The sequence below is a fragment of the Octopus sinensis genome, linkage group LG2, assembly GCF_006345805.1.
Source record: "Octopus sinensis linkage group LG2, ASM634580v1, whole genome shotgun sequence".
NCBI lineage: Eukaryota > Metazoa > Mollusca > Cephalopoda > Octopoda > Octopodidae > Octopus > Octopus sinensis.
The window spans coordinates 201900970-201911638 of NC_042998.1; positions in this window are offsets into that span (position 1 = coordinate 201900970).

The following is a 10669-nucleotide window of genomic DNA, read 5'->3' on the forward strand; positions in this document are numbered from 1 at the left end:
AGAAGGAGGAGGAGGAGGAGAAGAAGAGAAGAAGAAGAAGAAGAAGAAGAAGAAGAAGAAGAAGAAGAAGAAGAAGAAGAAGAAGAGAAGAAGAAGAAGAAGAATGCCGATGATGATGCATTACCGGAAAAGGTAATGGACGAAAAGGGGAAGGCATAAATCCTCTGGGTTCTAGATAGACAAGTCATTAGAGCTCCGACGGCCAGATATGGTAACCTTTAGGAGGGAAAAACAAGAGTGCCTACTAATTGACGTGGCAGTGCGCGGAGATCAGCATATTAGAATGAAAGACAGAGAAAATATTGATGAATACGGAAACCGGAAAATTGACATCGCTAGGATGAGGCAGCTACGAGAGTCAAACATAAAGTTTATTCCTATTGTCATAGGAGCATTGGGTTCAATACCACCTAATCTGAAAATACGCATCTGAAAACTTTAGAAAAAACCTACAATGTGGGTGTATTGCGACAGTCGATATTACCTGGAACGGCACGAATATTGCGTCAAGTATTGCCTGTCTGAGGTCCTTGTTGTGATTTCAATAACAATAAATAAATAAATGTAAATAAAGGCGCAGGAGTGGCTGTGTGGTAAGTAACTTGCCTACCAACCACATGGTTCTGGGTTCAGTCCCACTGCGTGGCATCTTGGGCAAGTGTCTTCTACTATAGCTTCGGGCCGACCAAATCCTTGTGAATGGATTTGGTAGACGGAAACTGAAAGAAGCCTGTCGTATATATGTATATATATATATATGTATGTGTATGTATATGTTTGTGTGTCTGTGTTTGTCCCTCTAGCATTGCTTGACAACCGATGTTGGTGTGTTTACGTCCCCGTCACCTAGCGGTTCGGCAAAAGAGACCGATAGAATAAGTACTGGGCTTACAAAGAATAAGTCCCGGGGGTCCATTTGCTCGATTAAAGGCGGTGCTCCAGCATGGCCGCAGTCAAATGACTGACACAAGTAAAAGAGTAAATAAATAAATGTATAAATAAGTAGGATATTCGGTTTAGAAAATGTGCCAAAGCAAGCTCGAAAAGAAGAAAACTATTTAAGAGTAACAATATCGCACTAGATAAAAAAGATGAAGAAAGAATTAGACCCAAACTAGACATACAAATACTTAGGAACCAATGGAATACAAACGGTGCAACATAAACAGATGAAAGAGAAGGAAAGAAGGAAAGAAGGCGAGTTTGATTAGTACTTAGAACCGAACTAAAAACAAGATAACGGGTAAAATTATTCTAGTGGTCCTGTATAAATTGGTTACAATATTCTTAATTGGACACTAATTTAACTAACAAAACTAGACAAGAAAACAAGAAAAATTGACAGAAGTCAGAATGAGTTATCCAAAATCTGACATAGAATGTTTATATTTGCTACGAATTGCAGGCAGTAGGAACGTTTTTACAACTAGACAATTACTATAAATTATGCAACTTAAGGATTATAGAAATATGTAAAGCAGAAGAAAGGTAAACTTATACAAACAACCACAAAGCAACAACAAATCAATCATCCTCTCAATCATCTATATAGATAGATGTATAGATAGATTTATAGATGGATTGATAGATAGATAGATAGATAGATAGATAGATAGATAGATAGATAGATAGATAGATAGATAGATAGATAGAGATAGATAGATGGAGCGGTATATATATATATATATAGATAGATAGATAGATACATACATACATACATACATACATACATACATACATACATACATATGTTGACGCCAGGAAGATTCAATCAATGTAAAGTAATATATATATATTCGTCCTGTTCTATTCTTATTCGTGTAACATCGTCCGTTTTTCCGTCCTTGTTTTGTATACATTCGAGGCTTTCTTCCAAGGAATCTAATGCGCTTGGCTTAATTTTCCTTTGGGGCTGGCACAGATCGGAGCAATCTCAAGATTAATCAGCCGAAATTGCGAGGGATGAATCCGGTTCTTGACTGAAGATGACGGCTTCGAATATCCCGTTGTGTTTTTGTATCGTCTTCTAAATGTTTTGCGTTTGTCCCAGTTTCTATCTTTTATATATATATATATGTATATATATATATATTCGCCATGCTGGGGCGCTGAAATTTACATGTTTTTGTCATTCTCTATTTTCTCGTATTCCTTTTCTCTTATTCCTTTCTGTTGTGGAGCGTAGGCTCGAAACATACAAAGACTATTTCATTTTCCCTAGCCTGGAACTAATACTCTTGCTTGTTGTTCTTACACCTGTCTTCGTTTTTTTTTTTATATAAAGTTCAACAATGTCTGTGTTGGCGCAAGGAATATTCAATCATTGTATGAGTTTATATATACTCATACACACATGATGATAATCCTCTCTTTTATACGTTGTTATAATTGGTTATGACACGTATGAAACGTTGGTGTTTGTCCCGAAAGGAAATCATACATATAACCGATTTGTTATAATCTCTCATTCGCTTATTTTTGCATGTGTCTAGAATTCATACAATATTTATGAAAAGAAAGACGATTTATCATATACTTGGGATAAATTTTCCTAAAGATTTTAGATATCATCTGAATAAGAGTCAAAACGTTTGAAAATAGTATTTCATTTAAACAATATTTTATTCAAACAATATATATATATAGCGGTCGTGTGTTCGCGACTGACGATGGGCAGAAATATCCCGAAACCGATACGATCTCGCGATCCCATTGTTTGGTAGAGGACGGTAAAGGTTGGATCCCCTATTTAGAATATATGAAGGGTACAGGTTGCACTAATAACTAGCCCGCTGAAGTTCTGCCCGGGGTTAAAACGGCAGCAACATCGAACAGCCATATTAATGTGGCGATATACGTGGTCTGATCAATAAGTATCCGGACTGTGTTGCCAAGCTAATGTACCGTCTCTTTTTGGCAATCAAATTCTAAATGCTGCGGTATAGCTTCTTAATATACTACGAAAAATAATCTCAGGACTTTGATTACATAATCACCACCATACTGAAACTTCAGATTTCGAACAATCCCTGTGTACTAGCAGCTTTCTAGGGTTCCCAATTATCCAGAGGGGTTGATAAGAATGAATTTCAAAATGCATGTCTGTTAGACAGGAAACAATTATAGACCTGGAATTCTCTTAATCCGTGCTTCTCAGCATGCTAAATAGTAGAAATGCACCAAAGTAGCATATTCTCTCAAAACACATTATGCACACACACGAAACTCATTAGATATATATTAGATATATCATGATACGCTTCAAACAACCATCTAGTATTCGCATTCCGTTTGACAATATACGAAATACACAGTAAATGACCTTGACTATACAACCCGAATGCTTATATAACATTTCGTACCTTAGCCTTTCTTCTCTAATCATAATATTTAATTTGGTTGTCTTAATGGGTACATTCACGATGCAATTATCCGCAAACGCAAAATTAGAATCATTCTAAAGTTATACACAATCGTATCCTAAAGTGATACACATTCATACAAAATCGTTCTACTGTGATTTACTACTTAATTTTTACATATCAAAAATCATCACAGTGTAGATGTATAGATATAACATTTAACGTCTTAGATATAACTTAGATTTAAGTGTTGGTGCATTTTGATACGGCAGAGAAAATACTAATTCCACAATAGCCAAGTTGTGGAAGAAAATATGTCATCAAAACGCCTACACTCAGGAGTCTCACAACCGATTATATGTGTGAGGGTCTTTGTGGGAGGTTAACGTGCTTTACTCCATCTTTGGTTCCTGAAATGTATTTATTAATATAAACAAGCACAGTTTACCTCTAGAAGACAAAATTTCTCACTGATGTTAATATAGTAGTCTACTAAAAATTAATAATGTTAAGGTCGTGTATTCTTGCCATGAAAACGATTCCCAAGTTACATAGTACAACGCACAGCACACATTTATTTAACGTATACTCAACAGCAAACGAGCACTATAGTATTTTTTCCTTAACGTAACATTTAATGCCCCTCCCATCAAAAAGGTAAACTCTCTCAATCTTTCACTTCTGTCTGATGTTTGCTGTATGTGTAGAATTCTACTGAATTAGCAGAGTTAAAAAAACACCAAACCACCACATGAAAACCCTGCTTGTTAGAAACAAAAGGTAAAAGAGATTATTTGGGAAGGAACTTCCCCGCTTTCCAAAGAGATAAAAGTGAAAGATTAGTGTGTAGCGTTTTGAGAGTAGTCATGTGATGGGTAAAATTCTTAAAGATTCGTACACAATTTTTCTGCAGGGATTACAAGGAAAAACATTTCAAGAAAGTGATAAATAAATTTGGTGCGGAGAGGGAAAAAATTAAAATATTCAGAGCGTGTTTCGTGAGTGAAAACCTAATCTCCTCTATCGCAAACATAGGAATCGGAAGAAAGTTAGGAAAAAAATAAGGAGTGGTGAGCGGAAATGCCACCTCAGCCATGCTGGGAAGAAGAGATAAATGAAAAGGATTTCTTCGAAAACTCCCTTTTAAGTTTATATCAAAGATTAGATTTTTCAATAGGTTCATAACAAATAGAAATTACACAATAGCTGTAAATTTGTAAGAAAGAGTTGTTCAGTCAAAAACATAGTTTATTTGGTAGACGTATAAGAAGCAGCTTTCTTTATTATAATACAGATGTGACTAATTTGGAGAAACATTACTTTCATTATTCACACATTGTCACTCTCGTAATCCAACACTTTGTAATTGTGGTTCAAATTGAAAGTGTGAAATTATTTTCACTTTTAATGAAAGTTGGTCATTGCAGAAAAGTGTATTTCAAATAATTATAGTTGATTGTTGATATAACGTAGAAAATATGTAAATGAAAATAACGTTTGACATACTTTTACTCTTTTACTTGTTTCAGTCATTTGACTGCGGCCAGGCTGGAGCACCGCCTTTAATCGAGTAACTTATTCTTTTGTAAGCCCAGTACTTATTCAATCGGTCTCTTTTGCCGAACCGCTAAGTAACGGGGACATAAACACACCAGCATCGGTTTTCAAGCAATGCTAGGGGAACAAACACAGACACACAAACACACACACACACGCATATATATATATATATATATATATATATACATATATACGACGGGCTTCTTTCAGTTTCCATCTACCAAATCCACTCACAAGGATTTGGTTGGCCCGAGGCTATAGTAGAAGACACTTGCCCAAAGTGCCACGCAGTGGGACTGAACCCTGAACCATGTGGTTGGTAAACAAGCTACTTACCACACAGCCACTCCTGCGCCTCCTGCATGTGTAATTGATTTGGTTGTTCTGATCTTAACATCAGTTGGTAAGTATTGAAGTAATCTGCCGAAATCGTTTTGTTTGCAATTGGCTCACCTGTTGCAGGTTCAATCTGTGGAATATTGAAATGATACTCATCTTGTCCATTCCACAGAATAAGAGGGTACTGGAGAGCATCATAAGAGGAATGAGTCTGTGAAACACGTTTAAGGTTGTTATCTCGAACACGAGAATGTCATGATTTTCATAGGGATCACCAACCATAAGGATAGCTACTTCATTAGACGTGGGCTCATTAAAATAGCATAAAATGTACTTTGCTATAGTTCGCTATAGATGTAACGAACGCAGGCACACACACATAAGAAGCACTCCGTCAGTTACGGCGACGAGAGTCCCCGCTGATATGATCAATGGAACAGCCTGCTCGTGAAATTAACGTGCAAGTGGCTGAGCACTCCACAGACACGTGTACCCCTAACGTAGTTCTCGGGGAGATTCAGCGTGACACAGAGAGTGACAAGGCCGGACCTTTGAAATACAGGTACTACTAATTTTTGCCAGCTGAGTGGACTGGAGCAACGTGAAATAAAGTGTCTTTCTCAAGGACACAACGCGTTGCCGGGAATTGAACTCACGACCTTACAATCGTGAGCCGAATGCCCTAACCACTAAGCCACGCGCCTTCACTGGCACACACACATACACTTACTTATGCATACACACTCATAGAATTGACAATATTGAAAACAGCCAGATGTAGAAACACGAAGTTCAAGTGAAACGACATATAGTCTATATAGGGGCAAAACATCCTTTCTAATTCATAGTTTTGCTATAAAAAATGTGGAAAGTTCCAATTTAGCAAAATCTACTATGCGTTACCAATGTAATAAAATACGAAAAGTCAACATCTATGTGGAACATGTACTAAATGTTGTAAAATTCACGATTGTTAGTTAGTTAGTCAATCTGGCTCAAAAGCAAATAGCAAGCCCATGTAGGAGGACATGGAGTTAAGTACAGGGTGGTGTTCATGTAAAGATTGCAGGCCACTTGAGGTCAAGGGAGGCTTTGAACAAAGCGGTCGTCGGCATCTTCACCATCTCGTCTGGCAGCTTGTTCCACGGATCCGCAACCCGGACGGAGAAAGCTCCTCTCCTTCGATTGAGATGAAATCGTCGCAGGTAGAGCTTTTCGGAATGACCCCGCAGCCGACGCTCTGGAGCAGGAGTGAAGAACAGCTCTTTCGATTGAATGAATGTCACGGCAAAGACAGTGTAAGTCCAAGAAAATTCAGAAGGGATAATTTTAATTTTTCATAGAAAAATAATTTATTTTACAATTTTGAAACGAACGCCAAAGGAATATGCCGCTGTTGTGAAAGTTAATTCAAAACATTCGCTGAAGGGTCTATGTAGCAAGATACAAATTAATTTGACATTACTAAATTTTTAAAACTGTGTAACGTTGCAGGCTGTAGAATAATTAATGACTAACGCAGGAAAAAAAGGTTGTGCGACGTTGATACTCACAGCGATGGAAAAGCATGGCAGGAATAATATCAACATTATCTTGAAACTCGTTAGAAGGAGTGGAATAACATTTCTGTAATTATATTGAAAGATCCAATTTCCGGATTTGTTTTAATAGCCAGAATTTTTTTTTTTTTCAGACACGTTTGCGAGTATTATGAGTGCTGTCAAATCAGCCAAATTTTCGTGTTGCTAGTACTTGAAAGGGGACGCTATTTTCCGTTTAAAATGTGATAGTTTCGTTGGTAACGATAATCTTAAATTCGGCATCTCGATTTTGGAAAGCATGAGAGATGTGTACATACACACTTACACACACACACGCATACAAACACCAACATACACACACACACAAACACACACGCACATATATATATGTATATATATATATAAGAATGAATGTTTTTATATATAATGAACGTGAAATACAGGAAGGGACGAACACGGAACACAGACAAATCATTCGAAGCCTTCAATCTTCAGTCAGACACCGAATCATCATAGCAAATTTCGGCTGTTCAATTCTGATATTTGCTCCAACTCGGCCAGCCCCAAGAAAAAAAAAAAAAAAAACTAAGCTGTAAGCATTAGATTTCTTGGTAGAAGACAGGAATGTGAACGCACAAGACGGATGTGAATACAAGAGACGAAAACGAAATTGAAAACAGTAATGAATAAACAAAATATATATAACGGTGGTTGTCATACGACTTTAGACCAAATGAGACAAAAACAACAACAACAACATAGCTGGCGTAGAAATAATTACCGTTTCGGTAGCAGGGACACATGTTGGTCGAGATACGAAGGCCAACAGAATGGTTTAAGAAGCAGCAGGTCGCAGGAGAGAGAGAGAGAGACAGAGAGAGAGGAATCAAAGAGGGTGGAAGGCAGGGGACAGAATCAGTGACCAAGAGAAAAGGAGAAAGAATGGATTAAGGAGGATGGGAGGAAGAGGGGAGGAGGATGGGAGGAAGAGAGGGGAAGAATCGGAGGGCGCCAAAAAGTTTGGTGAAAAGCAATGGCGGTAGGAAAGACAGTGTGTATAGAAGTCGTGCAGGGTTTAAAATTGGACAAACAAACGGGGGTTGCACGTAACGCCGTAATAATTATAAGAATGAATGTTTTTATATATAATGAACGTGAAATACAGGAAGGGACGAACACGGAACACAGACAAATCATTCGAAGCCTTCAATCTTCAGTCAGACACCGAATCATCATAGCAAATTTCGGCTGTTCAATTCTGATATTTGCTCCAACTCGGCCAGCCCCAAGAAAAAAAAAGAAGAAAAAAAACTAAGCTGTAAGCATTAGGTTTCTTGGTAGAAGACAGGAATGTGAACGCACAAGACGGATGTGAATACAAGAGACGAAAACGAAATTGAAAACAGTAATGAATAAACAAAATATATATAACGGTGGTTGTCATACGACTTTAGACCAAATGAGACAAAAACAACAACAACAACATAGCTGGCGTAGAAATAATTACCGTTTCGGTAATACATCGAAACAATGCATTGTCTAAAGATGAATAGGGTAAATGTTTTTTTTAAATGTTTCTTTGATTTCTGAATTACTATTACTTGGCGGTTTGAGTCCTGGCTGCTCTTTCTAGTGGGTCGAATGGCCTATTTGAGGCCGTTCCTCAATTGTTGTTGAATATATATATATTATATATATATATATATATATATATATTTGTATTTATATTTCCTGAGAGCCATACTAATACAATTGTTTGTTTGTATTCCACCTGCCTTCGTCTTTTGTCTATTTTCATAAAGCTTACCGTTATATATATATATATATATATATATATATATATATATATATATATATATATATATATATATATAATATATATATATATATATTATATATATACGTACATATAAAAGCGCAGGCGTTGCTGTTTGATGAGGAGATCAGCTTCCAACCACATATCTCCGCCGTCAATCCCACGGCCTGTCAACTTGCCATGTGTGTGTCGTTTAATTTAGCCTCAAGCTGACCAACGTTTTGTGAGTGGATTTTGCAGACAGATACACACACACACACACACATACACACACACACATAAAATTCCTAAAGGGATTTTATTAACATCTTCGTTCAACTCCTTTTATTTATTTATTCATCCATAACACACAAATTACTGCACATTAAACCGGAGTTCCTACCTTTGGATAGATCGCTTCAACAGAGTTTCTATCGAGAATTTGCTACCCTGGTAACAGTTCATTGAATTTTCCATGTTAATGGTAAACATAGGATAATTCATTCACCCATCGAAATATATATATATATATATATATATATAATGTGTGTGTGTTTGCGCGCGATTGTGAGGGCGTGCCCGTCCGTGCCTGTGTATGTATATTTCACTGTTTGCACATAAGTCATAGACCTGAGATTTAATTAGTTTCGGAATACTGAGCACGTGGTATAGATTACCACCTTAATGGCAAGATATAAGAATCTATCATGTTCGGTGATTTGAAGAGGGGTTGTCTTGCCCGTTTTGTGACATTCATGTGTTTTTTTAAACACTGGCCGTTTTTAGGGATTTTTCTACAGACGTTATTCTGCAGAAAATTCGGCGTATGTGCCCTCAATAAATCAATAATGCTTACATTACTAGAAATGCTCTGAATTCTAAATTATATCTCTATATATATATAAACGGCAGTTTGTCTTTCTGTGTGTCTGTGTGTCTGTCAGGTTGTACACTCACTCTGACCACGGCTTTCAACCGATTCTGATGAAACTTGACACACACATAGCCCAATGTCATAATTCAAAACTAACGCAGCGAAAATTTTGAAATGTTCCCCCAGTTCTGAAAAAAAATCGATAAATTCGACATGGGTCCGAGAATCTAGGCTTTTTATATGCAACACATTTTCTACAGACTGTCTAGGGGACACAACTCGACCTTTTTAGCTTTCGGAACACGTGGAGTAAGTATCCCAAAATGTATAAAAATGTACAAAAACGGCAAAAAAGCGGGACAGCAACGAAAAAGTCAAAAGTGACCAAACTGAACAAACGAATGAAAAAGGTTTTTTGATGCATACGACAAAAGCGGTTTATAACAAACCAAGAGTTTGCAAGTAGCGTCCGAGGACCCTTAGGGTACGTCAAAAATTTAAGGTAAAACGTTTGGGGTGGTAGTTATAAAGAAAGTGTAAACAAAAAAAGTATTCGAATAACTTGCGGCTGCAGCAGCTATTAGCAGTTGGGGGTAAAGTCTCGAATGTAATTTCTTCCTGGTAGAAATTGGTTGGGTTGAATTATCGATAGCTGTTTGATAGTTATTTGGGAGTGAAGAGAAGACATTGCAACCTACACATGCGCCTTCGTTTCCTAGAGGGAAAGGACTAGATTGGGATTAGACGTTGTCTACTAGGGGCTCTTACATACCCGGGAAACGCCGGTCTATGCTGCTAGTATATATATATATATAAAATCAAAATAAGCGACAAGAAAACTTCGGTAATTTGGTACGATCGTTTCACGCTACATCATTTTATTAAATGTTGTAAGTATTACAACAGTTTTAAAGTATTGAGCAATCATCAGCCATTAATAGAGGCGTTCCATTCATACATAATTTTCATATCAATTAATAACATTATAGCGAAGGTAGATATATAGACAAATATGTCGATTTAAATTTTAAGAACATTAAGGTAGTAGAGTTCCTCAACTGACTGAAGAATATTCAGAATATTCAGCACTGAAACTCTTACATGTCTAGAAATATCTGTGTGTGCACATACTTTTATGTATGTATATTTACACCTACGTATATTAGCGTGTACGTCATCGTGGCGTGCACGTGAAATA